The 16,670-nt window shown below is 40.8% G+C and overlaps 1 protein-coding gene across 1 annotated transcript in view; it reads left to right on the top strand.

Annotated features, from left to right (window-relative positions):
* The first annotated feature begins 1,219 nt into the window (after positions 1 to 1,219).
* The window catches only part of KIF11 (kinesin family member 11), a 193,272-nt gene continuing 177,821 nt past the window's right edge, over positions 1,220 to 16,670 (top strand). Inside the window, exon 1 of the mRNA XM_053692415.1 lies at positions 1,220 to 1,361. The gene's annotated coding sequence lies outside the window, so the exon portion shown is untranslated. The remainder of the gene's footprint in view (positions 1,362 to 16,670) is intronic.

A 16,670-nucleotide genomic window follows, 5' to 3' on the forward strand; every position in this document is an offset into this window, starting at 1 on the left:
CCAGTGTTGCAGACATCCCAACTCTCCCGGAAGTTCCGGGAGTCTCCCGCGTTGTAATAGCGGCTTCCTGATGCCCGCAAATTAAATGAAATACCCCGGAAACTCCTTTCATCACACTAAAACGTCAAACATGGCACAGGCAGCATGTACAGGCCAAACATTGTGTAAGCATAAGCATAAATTATTATGCTAACTCTACAATAAAGGCATTCATTCATCCTGGCTTGACACTTCCTATTGGCAAAAGACGTTTAGGTAATTCAACTGACAACCAATCACAGAAAGCAAGGGGTGTGACCCCGTGCACGTTTTACCAGGTAACTCTATGCATGGTGTTTAAGCTTGCACATATGCCCTGAATGATAACGGTAAGCATCTGTAGGCGTGGTCTTTCACAAAGTGCCCGGTTGGGTGAGCCTGAGTATGGCTCTCGCTGTTTGATTTGGTGGATGCAGTGTTTGTGTGCTATTCATATCTGGATAAGCGGTGACCCGGGGAAAGGTGAGTGTGTGCAGCGCATCTTACAGATGACAGAACTAAATTTATAAATAGTCTACCTTACAGTAACGTGTGTGTATAATGTTATATAGGGGCTTACTCTATTTAGTTTAGTCAAGCCAAAAAAAAAATAAAGTGCAGGTTGGGATGCCTGGTGTTGTCACATGGAAAAATATAATAAAATATTTACAAAAATGTGAGGGGTGTAATCACTTTTGTGAGATACTGTATCTATACCTTTAAATATAGTTTTCATACATGTAAAACTACACTCAGGAAAGAAGCCCAAACTATAACAGTAAAATTATGAAAAAAAAATTACTTCTATAAAAAAATATTATGGCACCAAACGTATTAAAATGTTTGTATACTTATTTTATTATTTTTAATATTTTACAAGGCAATAATCTTAGTTGACACCAGTAAAATTGTGATCACAATATTATTTCTGATAACAGGGTGCATATATTATACATAACATTTTCTGCAAATAAAAAGCTATAAAGTAACATAAGAAAACAGTTCAAACTATGAATGCTCTCTCCGTATATTATACATATAAAGCTGTCAAGTGACGTTTCTCCAGCCTCGTTTCCGCCTTGCTATATGAGCTAGGCATTTACAGTAACACCCTCTAAGCAGCCCTGAGCAAGATAACTTTTAAATATGGTCACGTGGTAGGTGCGCTCTACCCAATCCGTATCAGGCAGAATGTTTTGATTGGTCAGAAGCGCGATTTTCAAATATCTTAACTCCAAAAACCCCTCTGGTTTTTGTTTTAACGCTTTGTCAGTCAGAGAACTTGGCTCAATATTACAAGAGGGACAGCGGTGAAAGGAGGAAATATTTATTTTTATCGAAAGGTAAGAACCGGTGTTTTTTCATTCAATACTGTAAAATGACGGTTAAATGCGGATTTTAATCACGGTTATTGAGACCCATGCGTTACGTAGATAATAAATTTAGTGCACGCTCTACAGACTGACACCGAGTCTGTATGTAATTATACTCTATGCACAAGTATACAGAAACCGTATAGTAAAACTAGGCCCTCGTGTGTTCTTTCCTTATATACAGATTGTGTGTTGCTGTCGGTTTAAAGTTTTGTTGATATCTGCATAGATTTCAATATCTTTGTTGTAAGCTGCGTTCTGATCGGTATAATGCTATACAAAAAAACTTATGGCTGTGAATTAAACCCCATCATTCTAGATAAGATATATGAACCACTCAAATTCCTATCCCAGTGTGCGAATATTCTTTAAAATATGAAAGCAGACCCCACAGCTTTTGGTATTTTGTTCAGTTATTGACCCCCCCGTTTTGACTGTTCTTTAAAGACCTTATTGCCTAGAACTTGACTTTGCATTATGGTGAAAAAGTCATTGAGTTACTGTATATACAGCAGAGAGGACCAGCTGTCAGCCCATAAGCCACATGTAGCCCTCTGTGCTAGTTTTTGCTGCCCCATAAAAAAAAGTAGTACTGATAATTTGTGCTATAGTTTTTATTGTGGTCACAGGAAAGAGCAGATAAAAATGTGCTATTGGGTCCCCTGTAACATGAGATAAAACTGTCAGTCTGGTACTGGACATTCTTGGGAAATATATTATTTGTGTATTTAATATCTATTAATATACAGTTTTTAACACTTCTAAAATATTGATCTGCTACCCCTATGTGTTTTTAGGAAGTTGGTCCTCCCTGATTTACAGTAACTGAGACATTTCTTCAAACTCAAGTCTTGTTTGCTATTGTTGTGCAAATATTCATTATATAAAATCATTTCTTCACTCCTAGAAACTTTATACAGTATATTGGTGGCTCATAAGTATTCTAGATGACACCTACATTTAAAAATAAAGGGCCATAATCCAGAAAAGCATGCAATTTTAACACTATTCATCCAATAGTACTATGTGTTTAACCCCTGAGCGGAGGCTGTCACTGATCCAATTCACAGTGCTAATCACACGGCTCTGATGTTCAGCTAGCGCTTATGATTGGATCAGTGGTGGTTTCCGCTCAGTACCAGCAGTGCCTTACAGGTTCTGAACGGCACTTCTACTGTGTGTTTAACTCATTTGCTGGAGTTATACACACAGTAGTGTAGGGTCCATATGTTCTCTAACAAATTAAAGCATGTAACTCTTTGATTATTATGGCAGAACGCTATTTGTCAATTAGGTGATGTTAGCCAATAGCATGCTAGCCATACAGCATAATGCCAACTGGGGAGCATGACTATTGGCTAAGAGGTGGAAACGTCCCCTCTTTAAAATAAAAAAATAAATAAAGTGTTCTGCTGGGGGGGAGGGGGGCGACGACATGTTGTGCTGAGACAGTCAGCACAACATACGCTACAGACATATAAAGGAACTTTCAGCATGAAGTATTTTATACTTCATGACTGAAAGTCCCCTTTATTTGTAGCATTGGTAAATCCTAGGATTTACCATCACTTTAAGTATAATTTAAACAATTTATATAAAAAACTTTTTTTTTTTCTTTCTTTTCAAGGTATGTTTTTCACCAGGTCAAAAAAAGGATTTGCTCTGCTTTATTGCAGAAGGATGCAAAATATTGAAGCCAAAAAGGAATGCTATATTTTTTTATCTAAATGATTATTGTAAAGTATTCCATAGTATGCTTTAGGGGAGGGAACTTCAATCTTTTTTTTTTTCTCAAGACCCAGTGCCACGAAACCACATACCTTTGCAACCATAATTTTATGCTTGGTCTGAAAATTTCTGAACTAATATACAAGATAGCTGCAATTTCTGTGACTAAAAGTGTACTTTATTCCTGATTGTAGTCAAACTTGAACGTGTTTTAAAAGGTGATAACACATATACTCTCACTCTTGCTACATGCACATGGTGTTGCAACCCAGTAATGTGTCCTGACCTGTGGTTTGAAAAACCCTGCTTTAGAGAGTTAACCTACTGTGTGTGGCACATGCCGGTTGTCTTCTAAATATTGTACGTAAGACTTGCTGTCCGTGAAGCAAGATTAACAGTATATCCTTGTTTTTAGTGTTTGATAATGAGCAATCTATACCGTTTCTTTACTGCTGCACATACTACAAAATACTATTACAGTAGACCATTGAGGAATTTATAAATTACTCAACAAGGCAGCTACAGTTGCACCTATTAAATGGTTACACACTGTTATGTGTAGCATTTTTGTATATAACTTGCAGATATTTTTTTCAATATTATGATTGGAACATTTAAATTTTTCTAAGGGCTATAATAGTTGAACAATTACATGCTCTAATTTGTTAGGGCATGTCATTTTAAGACTATCAATCTTACACTAATCTGTGTTTAAGCACACAGTAGAAGTGCCTGGAGCACTGCTGATTCTGAGTGGAACCCGCCACTCATCTAATCAGCATCACTAGTCTCATGACTTAGATGAGCAACTAGCTCTGCTGATTGTGTTAGTGCTGGTTTATGCTTACGACCTGCAGTGCACTGCGAGTCCCGAGCCACACCTCTTTATGGGGGTTAAACACACAGCAGTGCAGGGTTGATCGTCTTAAAGGGACATTATACACTAGATTTTTCTTTGCATAAATGTTTTGTAGATGATCCATTTACATAGCCCATACAGGAGTGTGTGTTTTTTTTTTTTTTTTCTTGGTAAAAAAATTATAGTTTTGCTTATTTTTAAATAACAACATTGTGCTGATTTTCAGACTCCCAACCAAGCCCCAAAGTTTTAGAAGTAGACTGTCTACCTACTCCAACTTGCTCCTGTTTGTGTAAAGGGTCTTTTCATATGCAGGGGAGGGGGTGTCTGCTCTTTTTGCTTTCCCTGTACAGGGAGAGGGTAATCGTTTTTGCAGTACAAGTTAGGTGCATAAATATTACCTTTTGTTTGTGGTCAATCAGTAGCCTAATAACGGGTTAACCAGGGGCTAATGCTTTTTCTATGGGCTTGACGCTGGCAGCACAGTATTTATTCGCTTTGACAACTGTTGTGTGATTATGTGAAGGGGCACATTGGTGATTCGTGGTACTATTATGAGAACTGACCTGTTTTATTTCCCATGCGGTGCTTGCTATAACCAGGGATGTTAGTTTCGCCCACGAGGGGCGGGGCTCGATATTCGTGCGCTCAGTCGCGCATTTTGTTTCCGGATCTGGTCTTGGAGCTGTATCTAGGCTCCGGTGTGGCCTAAGTCGCTTGTGCTTAAAAACTCAAACGACTTTAGGAGCGCAGTCCACGACTATTCTGTGTTTCGGTTTGGAGCAGGTAGGCGCCACAGCAGAGCTGTGGCGAGGTGCAAGGGGCCAATTTAGTCTTAAATTACTTAATATTTGACAGTATACGTTCGTTATATTTTTTAGGTTGTTTTTCACAATTGTCTGTAGACCAGATAGAGGCGTTTTTACGTTGTGTAAAAGACCTCTCCACTATCGGAGTAATTCGTCCCGTTCCAAAACAGGGGCAGGGATTTTACTCAAATCTTTTTGTGGTTCCCAAAAAAGAGGGAACGTTCCGACCCATTTTAGATCTCAAGAGTCTAAACAAATTTCTCAGAGTTCCATCCTTCAAGATGGAGACCATTCGGACATTTCTTCCGTTGATCCAGGAGGGTCAATATATGACTACCATGGACTTAAAGGATGCATATCTTCATATTCCTATCCACAGAGATAGGACAAACATTTTCAGTTTGTGGCACTTCCCTTCGGGCTGGCCACGGCACCCAGGATCTTTACGAAGGTTCTAGGGGCTCTGCTAGCGGTTCTCAGGCCGCGGGGCATTGCAGCGGCGCCTTATCTAGACGATATTCTGATCCAGGCGGTGTCATATCAACTGACAAAATCTCATACCGACTTGGTTCTATCCTGTTACGGTTGCCTCCAGGCTGGCTGGAGGTTGGACCGTAGAAAAGGATGCTCCTAGCGCTCACCAAAGGAGCAGCAGCACCGTAGACACTATAACTACTGCGTAGCCACCATACGTAATGCAGACTCTACGAACCACCGCTGCTGGGCTGGTATCTCGCCATCTGCTCCGCGCCCTGGACCTACGACCAGGCTCCAGTAGGTGAACCTCTTCCTTCTTTAGAGCGAAGCAGGATCAGGAACAAGAGCTCTTACAGGAGCTCAGTAGCTAAGGGAGTATGAAGAGCATAGCAATCCCTGTAGTGAGTATAGCTGTCCCCTACAAACATGAGTCAAATCTGCAAGTTAGAGGGTCAGAATAGGTCTGATGTGCTGGAACACACAGCCTGCTTTTTATTGAGGTTACATGCAAAAAAAGACACTCTCAGGGGGAGGCATAAAATCCCCAATCACACATTTGATACATTTAGATAGAGAGGCGACGCCCTTTGACAGGCCATAGTAGAATTACATTTCTTCAGCAGATAACAAGTTACACACAATAAAACAATGCAGTCCACCTTATCACTAGCAGTCTGATTAGACAATGGGAAAGTTTATCACTAAACTTAATTAGAGCTGATCCCAGCAAACTTGTATTTAGAATTGAACAAAATTAACTCTTAATGGCACACAATGAAAACCAATGCCTTTGCAATAGTGCTCCCCCTCTGTGGAACACTCTGCCTGTGTGGCACTTGGTTCAGTAAGCCCTATCCACTGAACCAAGTGGGAGAAAGCCAGGGACAAGTCATTTCACAGGTCTGGGGACATAGTCTTAAAGGGGCATTGTTCACCAAAGTCACAATATGTCCCCAGACGGTTCTCAAAGGGCCACACACACCCAACAAAAGTTAACATGTTTTCAGGGGCACAATCTTCCAGGGGCCATAGTCATGAGGAAGGAGGCTGGAAAATAGGCTTCTCCACGATCCATGGAAGCAGGGCAACTTTTTTCATTTAAAGGGCCAGTTACAAATAGCAGTTTGTAACATATCTCCCCTTTTGGAGGGAGACTAACCAGGCACCTGACCTTCTGTCGGTCAGTGCCTAAGTTAGTCTCGCAACCCACCCACAAATAAACATTAGCAGCAAAGTAGCCCCCCCACAATAAGTATTACTGGCCTGTAGGTTCCAGGTTGTAGGATGAAAGTGTAGCATCCTCGGCCTTCCTGGCGCAGCTGGGCAAATAGCTGATGGTACTTGGGGGGGGCAGAGGCCAGCAGCACTCTGCCCTGGTGCCAGCGCTTCTGCTGGGGTGAGGGGTTTGCAGGCCAGTCCTGTAACAAGGGGGTCTGTAGGGCAGAGGCCAGCAGTGCTCTGTCCTGATGCCAGTTCTTCTGCTGGGGGAATTGAGGCATAGTCCTGCCCGGTGGCAAAGGGAACGTGGGGGTTAACATCTCCACTGTTAACTGGAGCAAGAAAGGAAAAGAATACACTTGGAAGCACTCACAGGTCACTTATTGAGTCATTTTAATAACGAGAGATCAAAAAATGAAATCCAAGAATGGAAGAGACATACACTTGACTATAATTAAAATTTAACTTTTATTGGGGTTCGAAAATAAAATAGGAAAAAACTTTAAAAACACACTTATGTACCGATTGTAGTCTATTTGGCTATGTCGTGTCACTGTACAGAATACTTGAATTACTTCTGCAAATACTCCTATATATAATATATAATTTGGGTTGCAGTTAATTAACCTGCTAACTATTCGCTGTTGTCTGTGTATACTATACTTATGTATACCTTAAATTGAGTGTAAGTGTTACCGGTTAAGTTGGATATATTACCAGGTTTAACCACCTACAGAGAAAGAGCAGTTATAAAAATATAGTCTTTCTTCGCTCGATTGTCTGAGAGGTTGATTGTATCTCTCTTCCCACATATGTATGTGTTTCAGTCTGAGTATTAAATAATGAAACAGTGTCTCAACTACACTGTTGTATAATAATAATGCACAAGACTGTTTATGTATTAGTGTGTGCTGATGTCACACCCACAAGCATATCAAACATAAACTAAATATTTGTTCCCACGCGTATACCTATTTCAGTCAAATTATTAAATATTGATGCAGTGTTTCAAATACACTGTTAAGTATTAGTGGTTCGCAAGACTGTTTGTGTATTGGCGTGTACTGGTGTCACTCTTACATGCATAACACAATCCAAATATTTCTCATTTGCTCTGTTATATATTAATAATTCAGCAGAGTGTTTTAGCATTAGACTGTGCCTGTATTCGCTGCTTATAGTGTGTAATAAACTTGTATATATCTCAATTTAAGCAATATAATTTGTCGTTAAATTAGGTATATTACCAGCTTCAACCCTCTTATAAATTATACAAGGCAGTTTATCAGTGTACTGTGTTTATTCAGTTGTCTGAAAGGTTAACTGTGTCTCAGTTTTTACACTCTTATACAAATTTCGGTCTAGAGAGTTTTAATAAAAATCACAGTAGCTTATGTCCTGTCATGTAATAGTGATTCACAGGATCTTATTTGCCTGCTCAATTTTGTAAGAGGTTAGCTGTGTCTATCTTTTTACACACACTTGTGTCTAATAGTTTCAATCTTAAATAATGTTGCAACGACCTAACTGCACATTCGTGACTGTTTATGCATTAGCGTATACTGACATTTGCGGCTATTTTTCTAAAAAATTGATATGCTTATATAAATCACAGTTTGGTACATACATGTAATCCGTGATATTAGGTATACTGACTAAATTTACAGCTGTAACCGTTAACTGTCTGGGAGAGTAATATGCTCTCCAGCGTTCTCGGGTGCTAGGTTAATTAGTACAACATGATTGTCAGTGACACTTGGCTAGCCGGATCAAATGTAAATATTGAACCATTCCTAGCTCTCAGTAGACTTCGAATAAATTGAGTGAAAAAGACTACAGTAATTGAATCGGTAGCTTAAGGCTTGCTAAAAACACAGGAGCTCCAAAGGACCTTTGAAAAAGCCACGTTACGTGGCGAAACATGTCAGGGACGTTAGGGCAATGGTGAGGAGTCCTAGGAGCTCCTGTGTTTTTAGCAAGCCTTAAGCTACCGATTCAATTACTGTAGTCTTTTTCACTCAATTTATTCGAAGTCTACTGAGAGCTAGGAATGGTTCAATATTTACATTTGATCCGGCTAGCCAAGTGTCACTGACAATCATGTTGTACTAATTAACCTAGCACCCGAGAACGCTGGAGAGCATATTACTCTCCCAGACAGTTAACGGTTACAGCTGTAAATTTAGTCAGTATACCTAATATCACGGATTACATGTATGTACCAAACTGTGATTTATATAAGCATATCAATTTTTTAGAAAAATAGCCGCAAATGTCAGTATACGCTAATGCATAAACAGTCACGAATGTGCAGTTAGGTCGTTGCAACATTATTTAAGATTGAAACTATTAGACACAAGTGTGTGTAAAAAGATAGACACAGCTAACCTCTTACAAAATTGAGCAGGCAAATAAGATCCTGTGAATCACTATTACATGACAGGACATAAGCTACTGTGATTTTTATTAAAACTCTCTAGACCGAAATTTGTATAAGAGTGTAAAAACTGAGACACAGTTAACCTTTCAGACAACTGAATAAACACAGTACACTGATAAACTGCCTTGTATAATTTATAAGAGGGTTGAAGCTGGTAATATACCTAATTTAACGACAAATTATATTGCTTAAATTGAGATATATACAAGTTTATTACACACTATAAGCAGCGAATACAGGCACAGTCTAATGCTAAAACACTCTGCTGAATTATTAATATATAACAGAGCAAATGAGAAATATTTGGATTGTGTTATGCATGTAAGAGTGACACCAGTACACGCCAATACACAAACAGTCTTGCGAACCACTAATACTTAACAGTGTATTTGAAACACTGCATCAATATTTAATAATTTGACTGAAATAGGTATACGCGTGGGAACAAATATTTAGTTTATGTTTGATATGCTTGTGGGTGTGACATCAGCACACACTAATACATAAACAGTCTTGTGCATTATTATTATACAACAGTGTAGTTGAGACACTGTTTCATTATTTAATACTCAGACTGAAACACATACATATGTGGGAAGAGAGATACAATCAACCTCTCAGACAATCGAGCGAAGAAAGACTATATTTTTATAACTGCTCTTTCTCTGTAGGTGGTTAAACCTGGTAATATATCCAACTTAACCGGTAACACTTACACTCAATTTAAGGTATACATAAGTATAGTATACACAGACAACAGCGAATAGTTAGCAGGTTAATTAACTGCAACCCAAATTATATATTATATATAGGAGTATTTGCAGAAGTAATTCAAGTATTCTGTACAGTGACACGACATAGCCAAATAGACTACAATCGGTACATAAGTGTGTTTTTAAAGTTTTTTCCTATTTTATTTTCGAACCCCAATAAAAGTTAAATTTTAATTATAGTCAAGTGTATGTCTCTTCCATTCTTGGATTTCATTTTTTGATCTCTCGTTATTAAAATGACTCAATAAGTGACCTGTGAGTGCTTCCAAGTGTATTCTTTTCCTTTCTTGCTCCAGAAATCAGTATTATACACATAGCACCAAATCTAGCCACACAGTTGGCTGACAACACAAAGGCCCCACTAGTTGGCCAGACATTTAAATAAAACAGGTCCTATTTATACCTGTAGTGCCATTGGTAATCCCTTTTTTCACAATCTCCACTGTTAACCCTGGGCCCAAGTTAGGAGTTAGCTGGGGAGGGGGAAATTGGCTTACCTCCTCCTCCTGATACTCCGGCGGCCGCTGGGAAGGGAGGTCGATGCTCTCCGCTTCCTGTGGAACATGATGCGGCTGGGGAGAGAGACCGGTTGTCTCCTCTCCCTGGAAGGCACACTCCGGCTGGGGAGGGAGGTCGATGCTCTCCCCTCCCTGTAGCTGGGTCTGTTGCTGGGGATCTGGGCCGCCTGCCCAGCATCCCTGTAGGGCCGGTAGAGAGACTGCGGTCCCATCTCCACCTGCCTGCTGGGGGTCCTCCCAGGACCAGTCTATGAGGCCTGCTGCCTCGGGTATCTCTGGTTGGGGTTGGGGAAGGAGACCGGTTGTCTCTTCCCTCTGCACGGTATACTGCCGCTGGGGAGGGAGGTCGCTGCTCTCCTCTCCCTGTGGAACATGCTGCGGCTGGGGAGAGAGACCAGGTGTCCATACCCTCAAACTCCACAGTTGGCGCTCAAAGGCTCGTGCCGCTTCGTTCTCCGTATCCAATTCCCGGATGATGCGACTGACTACCTCCTGCGCAGGTTCTGGACCATATCGGACTAGCCGGCTCTTTACCTCTGGAACGAAATCCGCGCCCTCATAGCGACGGATCCGGTTGAGGTGCTCTTCACAGGGTTCTGACCAGTATCTTGTCAGCTCCATGCTGCTGTAGGTAGGGACGCTGCGCAGTGGCTAGCGTTGCCCTCAATAACTCTCCTACGATACCAGTGCTGTTGGGGTGCTGCTCCTTGCGCTAGGATGCCATCCCACCGCTGCCGCCAAATGTTACGGTTGCCTCCAGGCTGGCTGGAGGTTGGACCGTAGAAAAGGATTCTCCTAGCGCTCACTAAAGGAGCAGCAGCACCGTAGACACTATAACTACTGCGTAGCCACCATACGTAATGCAGACTCTACGAACCACCGCTGCTGGGCTGGTATCTCGCCATCTGCTCTGCGCCCTGGACCTACGACCAGGCTCCAGTAGGTGAACCTCTTCCTTCTTTAGAGCGAAGCAGGATCAGGAACAAGAGCTCTTACAGGAGCTCAGTAGCTAAGGGAGTATGAAGAGCATAGCAATCCCTGTAGTGAGTATAGCTGTCCCCTACAAACATGAGTCAAAGCTGCAAGTTAGAGGGTCAGAATAGGTCTGATGTGCTGGAACACACAGCCTGCTTTTTATTGAGGTTACATGCAAAAAAAGACTCTCAGGGGGGAGGCATAAAATCCCCAATCACACATTTGATACATTTAGATAGAGAGGCGACGCCCTTTGACAGGCCATAGTAGAATTACATTTCTTCAGCAGATAACAAGTTACACACAATAAAACAATGCAGTCCACCTTATCATTAGCAGTCTGATTAGACAATGGGAAAGTTTATCACTAAACTTAATTAGAGCTGATCCCAGCAAACTTGTATTTAGAATTGAACAAAATTAACTCTTAATGGCACACAATGAAAACCAATGCCTTTGCAATAGTGCTCCCCCTCTGTGGAACACTCTGCCTGTGTGGCACTTGGTTCAGTAAGCCCTATCCACTGAACCAAGTGGGAGAAAGCCAGGGACAAGTCATTTCACAGGTCTGGGGACATAGTCTTAAAGGGGCATTGTTCACCAAAGTCACAATATGTCCCCAGACGGTTCTCAAAGGGCCACACACACCCAACAAAAGTTAACATGTTTTCAGGGGCACAATCTTCCAGGGGCCATAGTCATGAGGAAGGAGGCTGGAAAATAGGCTTCTCCACGATCCATGGAAGCAGGGCAACTTTTCATTTAAAGGGCCAGTTACAAATAGCAGTTTGTAACATATCCTTTCTAAGGACTCACGGGTGGAAGGTGAATCTTGAAAAAAGTTAACTAATTCCACAGATGAGGGTTCCTTTCCTGGGAACTCTAATAGACTCTATGTCTATGAAAATCTTCTTGACGGAAGTCAGAAAGTTAAAGATTCTGAATACATGCCGATCCCTTCAGTCCAATCCTCAGCCATCAGTGGCTCAGTGCATGGAGGTAATTGGATTGATGGTGGCGGCAATGGACATCATTCAGTTTGCTCGTTTTCATCTCAGACCTCCTACAGCTGAGCATGCTCAGTCAGTGGAATGGCGATTATGCAAATTTGTCTCCTCAGATAGATCTGGAGACAAGAGACTCTCTTCTTTGGTGGTTGTCGCAGGATCATCTGTCCCAAGGGACGTGCTTCTGCAGACCCTCGTGGGTGATAGTGACAACAGACGCCAGTCTCCTAGGATGGGGAGCAGTCTGGAATTCCCTGAAGGCTCAGGGTGTGTGGACTCTGTCGGAGTCTCAACTTACAACAAATATTCTAGAGTTGAGGGCAATCTTCAACGCGCTTCATCCGTTTTTCAGTCGGACAACATCACGACTGTGGCTTATATCAATAATCAGGGAGGAGCAAGGAGTTCTTTGGCGACGTTTCATCCGGGGGAATGGGAACTCCATCCGGAGGTCTTTGCCACTCTGATTCTCAGATGGGGCAGACCAGAGCTGGATCTTATGGCATCTCGTCAGAATGGCAAGCTCCTGAGATACGAATCCAGGTCCAGGGACCCTCAGGCCGAACTGATGGATGCCTTGTCAGTGCCTTGGTCGTTCAACCTAGCTTATGTGTTTCCACCGTTTGCTCTTCTTCCCCGGGTGATTGCTCGGATCAAGCAGGAGAGGGCTTCAGTGATTCTCATCGCTCCTGTGTGGCCTCGCAGGACTTGGTATGCCGATCTAGTGGACATGTCCTCTCTGCCACCGTGGAAGCTTCCATTGAGGCAGGACCTTCTCATTCAGGGACCCTTCCATCATCCGAAACTAATTTCTCTACAGCTGACTGCTTGGAGATTGAACGCTTGATTTTATCTAACCGAGGGTTTTCTGATCTGGTCATTGATACCTTGATTCAGGCACGTAAGCCTGTTACTAGAAAGATTTACCATAAGATATAGCGTAAATATCTTTATTGGTGCGAATCCAAGAGTTACTCATGGAGTAAGATTCCTAGGATTTTGTCCTTTCTCCAAGTCGGATTGGAAAAGGGGTTATCAGCAAGTTCCTTAAAGGGACAGATTTCTGCTTTATCTATTTTGCTGCACAAACGTCTGGCAGATATTCCGTATGTTCAATCCTTTTGTCAGGCTCTGACTAGGATCAGGCCTGTGTTTAGACCTGTTAGACCTCCTTGGAGTTTGAATTTAGTTCTTAAGGTTCTTCAAGGGGTTCCGTTTGAACCTATGCATTCCATAGTTATTAAGTTATCTTGGAAGGTTTTATTTTTGGTTGCTATTTCTTCTGCTCGCAGAGTTTCTGAGCTTTTGGCTCTACAATGTGATTCTCCTTGCCTTATTTTTCATTCTGATAAGGTAGTGTTGCGTACCAAACCTGGTTTTCTTCCTAAGGTTGTTTCCAACAAAATATTAATCAGGAAATTATTGTTCCTTCATTGTGTCCCAATCCTCCTAAGAAGGAGCGTCTGTTACATAACTTGGATGTGGTCCGTGCCCTGAAGTTTTACTTGCAGGCGACTAAAGTATTTTGTCAATCATCTTTTTTTTTTATTGTTTTTTCCGGAAAACGTACGGGCCAGAAAGCTACGGCTACCTCCCTTTCTTTTTGGCTGAAGAGTATTATCCGTTTTGCATATGAGACTGCTGGACAGCAGCTTCCTGAAAGAATTACGGCTCATTCTACTAGGGTTGTGGCTTCCTCATGGGCATTTAAAAATGATGATTCTGTTGAACAGATTTGAAAGGCTGCAACTTGGTCGTCTCTTCACACTTTTTCCAAATTTAACAAATTTGATACTTTTGCCTCGTCTTAGGCTGTTTTTGGGAGAACGGTTCTTCAAGCAGTGGTGCCTTCTGTTTAGGTTCCTGTCTTGTCACTCCCTTTCATCCGTGTCCTATAGCTTTCGTATTGTGTCCCATAAGTAAGGATGAAATCCGTGGACTCTTCATATCTTGTAAAAGAAAAGGAAATTTATGCTTACCTGATACATTTATTTCTTTTAAGATATGACGAGTCCACGGCCCACCCTGTCATTTTCTAAGACGGGTCTTTGTTTTGTTAATCTTCAGTCACCTCTGCACCGTGGCTTTTCTTTCTCTTCCTAACTTCGGTCGAATGACTTGGAGTGGGAGGGAAGGGAGGAACTATATATACAGCTCTACTATGGTGCTCTTTGCCTCCTCCTGCTGACCAGGAGGCGATATCCCATAAGTAAGGATGAAATCCGTGGACTCGTCATATCGTAAAATAAATAAATTTATCAGGTAAGCATAAATTTCCTTTTTTCTTTCTGACAAATGTAAATGTTAGTTACATTTCTTTCATGTAATTGGCATGAGTCCATGAGCTAGTGACGTATGGGATATACAATCCTACCAGGAGGGGCAAAGTTTCCCAAACCTCAAAATGCCTATAAATACACCCCTCACCACACCCACAATTCAGTTTTACAAATTTTGCCTCCTGTGGAGGTGGTGAAGTAAGTTTGTGCTAAGATTCCTACGTTGATATGCGCTTCTCAGCATTGTTGAAGCCCGATTCCTCTCAGAGTACAGCGAATGTCAGAGGGACGTGAAGGGAGTATCACCTATTGAATACAATGATTTCCCTAACGGGGGTCTATTTCATAGGTTCTCTGTTATCGGTCGTAGAGATTCATTTCCTACCTCCCTTTTCAGATCGACGATATACTCTCAATTTACCATTACCTCTACTAATAACTGTTTTAGTACTGGTTTGGCTATCTGCTACATGTGGATGGGTGTCTTGGTAAGTATGTTTTTTATTACTTAAGACACTCTCTGCTATGGTTTGGCACTTTATGCATTTATATAAAGTTCTAAATATATGTATTGTACTTATATTTGCCATGAGTCAGGTTCATGTATTTCCTTCTGCAGACTGTCGGTTTCATATTTGGGGAATATAAACATATTTTTTTTTTATTTTATTTTATTTTATTTTTTTTTTAAAGAAATTTGTTTCTTACCTGGGGTTTAGTTTTTTTTTTTTTTTTTCAATTGACTACTTCTTGCAAATTGCGGGCGGTATTAGGCCCGCGGGTGCGTCAAATGCTAAACTTTATTGCGTCATTCTTGGCGCGAAAATATTATTGGTGCGAAAAAATACGTCTGACGCAACTTCGTCATTTCCGGCGTCTTACTTGACGCCGAGACCTTTCACACGGTTGCGTCATTAGTGACGCGAGTGTGTCATTTCCGGTTATTTTTTGCGCCAAAAACGTTTTCATTATTTCAATACCCCATTGATGTTTGCCTCTTGCCTTTTTCTCTATCAGAGGGCTATGCTATTTGCATTTTTTTCTCATTCCTGAAACTGTCATATAAGGAAATAGATAATTTTGCTTTATATGTTGTTTTTTCTCTTACATTTTACAAGATGTCTCAATCTGATCCTGCCTCAGAAGGTTCTGCTGGAACACTGCTACCTGACATCGGTTCTACCAAAGCTAAGTGCATTTGTTGCAAAATTGTAGAAATTATTTTGCCGAATGTCATTTGTAATAGTTGTCTTGATAAACTTTTACATGCAGATAGTGTATCCATCAGTAATATTACATTGCCAGTTGCAGTTCCTTCAACTTCTAATGTGCATGATATACCTGTAAATTTTAAAGAATTTGTTTCTGATTCTATCCTGAAGGCTTTGTTCTCATTTCCACCTTCTAATAAACGTAAAAGGTCTTTTAAAACTTCTTATTTATTTAATGAAATTTCAAATGACCAACAACATAACAATTTATCCTCTTCTGATGAGGATCTATCTGATACAGAAGATCCTTCCTCGGACATTGACACTGACAAATCTACTTATTTATTTAAAATAGAGTATATGCGTTCTTTATTAAAAGAAGTGTTAATTACTTTGGATATTGAGGTAACCAGTCCTCTTGACGTTCAGTCTAATAAACGTTTAAATGCTGTTTTTAAACCTCCTGTGGTTTCTCCAGGGGTTTTTCCTATTCCTGAGGCTATTTCTGATATGATTTCTAAGGAATGGAATAAGCCAGGTACTTCTTTTATTCCTTCTTCAAGGTTTAAAAAGTTGTATCCTTTACCAGCAAAATCTATAGAGTTTTGGGAAAAAATCCCCAAAGTTGATGGGGCTATTTCTACTCTTGCTAAACGTACCACTATTCCTATGGAAGATAGTACTTCCTTTAAGGATCCTTTAGATAGGAAGCTTGAATCTTATCTAAGGAAGGCCTATTTATATTCAGGTCATCTTCTCAGACCTGCAATTTTCTTTGGCTGATGTTGCGGCTGCATCAACTTTCTGGTTGGAGAATTTAGCGCAACAGGATTTGGATTCTGACTTATCTAGCATTATTCGCTTACTGCAATATGCTAATAATTTTATTTGTGATGCCATTTTTGATATTATCAAAATTGATGTTAGATCCATGTCCTTAGCTATATTAGCTAGAAGAGCTTTGTGGCTTAAATCTTGGAATGCT

Source organism: Bombina bombina, chromosome 9, assembly GCF_027579735.1.
Source record: "Bombina bombina isolate aBomBom1 chromosome 9, aBomBom1.pri, whole genome shotgun sequence".
NCBI classification, from domain to species: domain Eukaryota; kingdom Metazoa; phylum Chordata; class Amphibia; order Anura; family Bombinatoridae; genus Bombina; species Bombina bombina.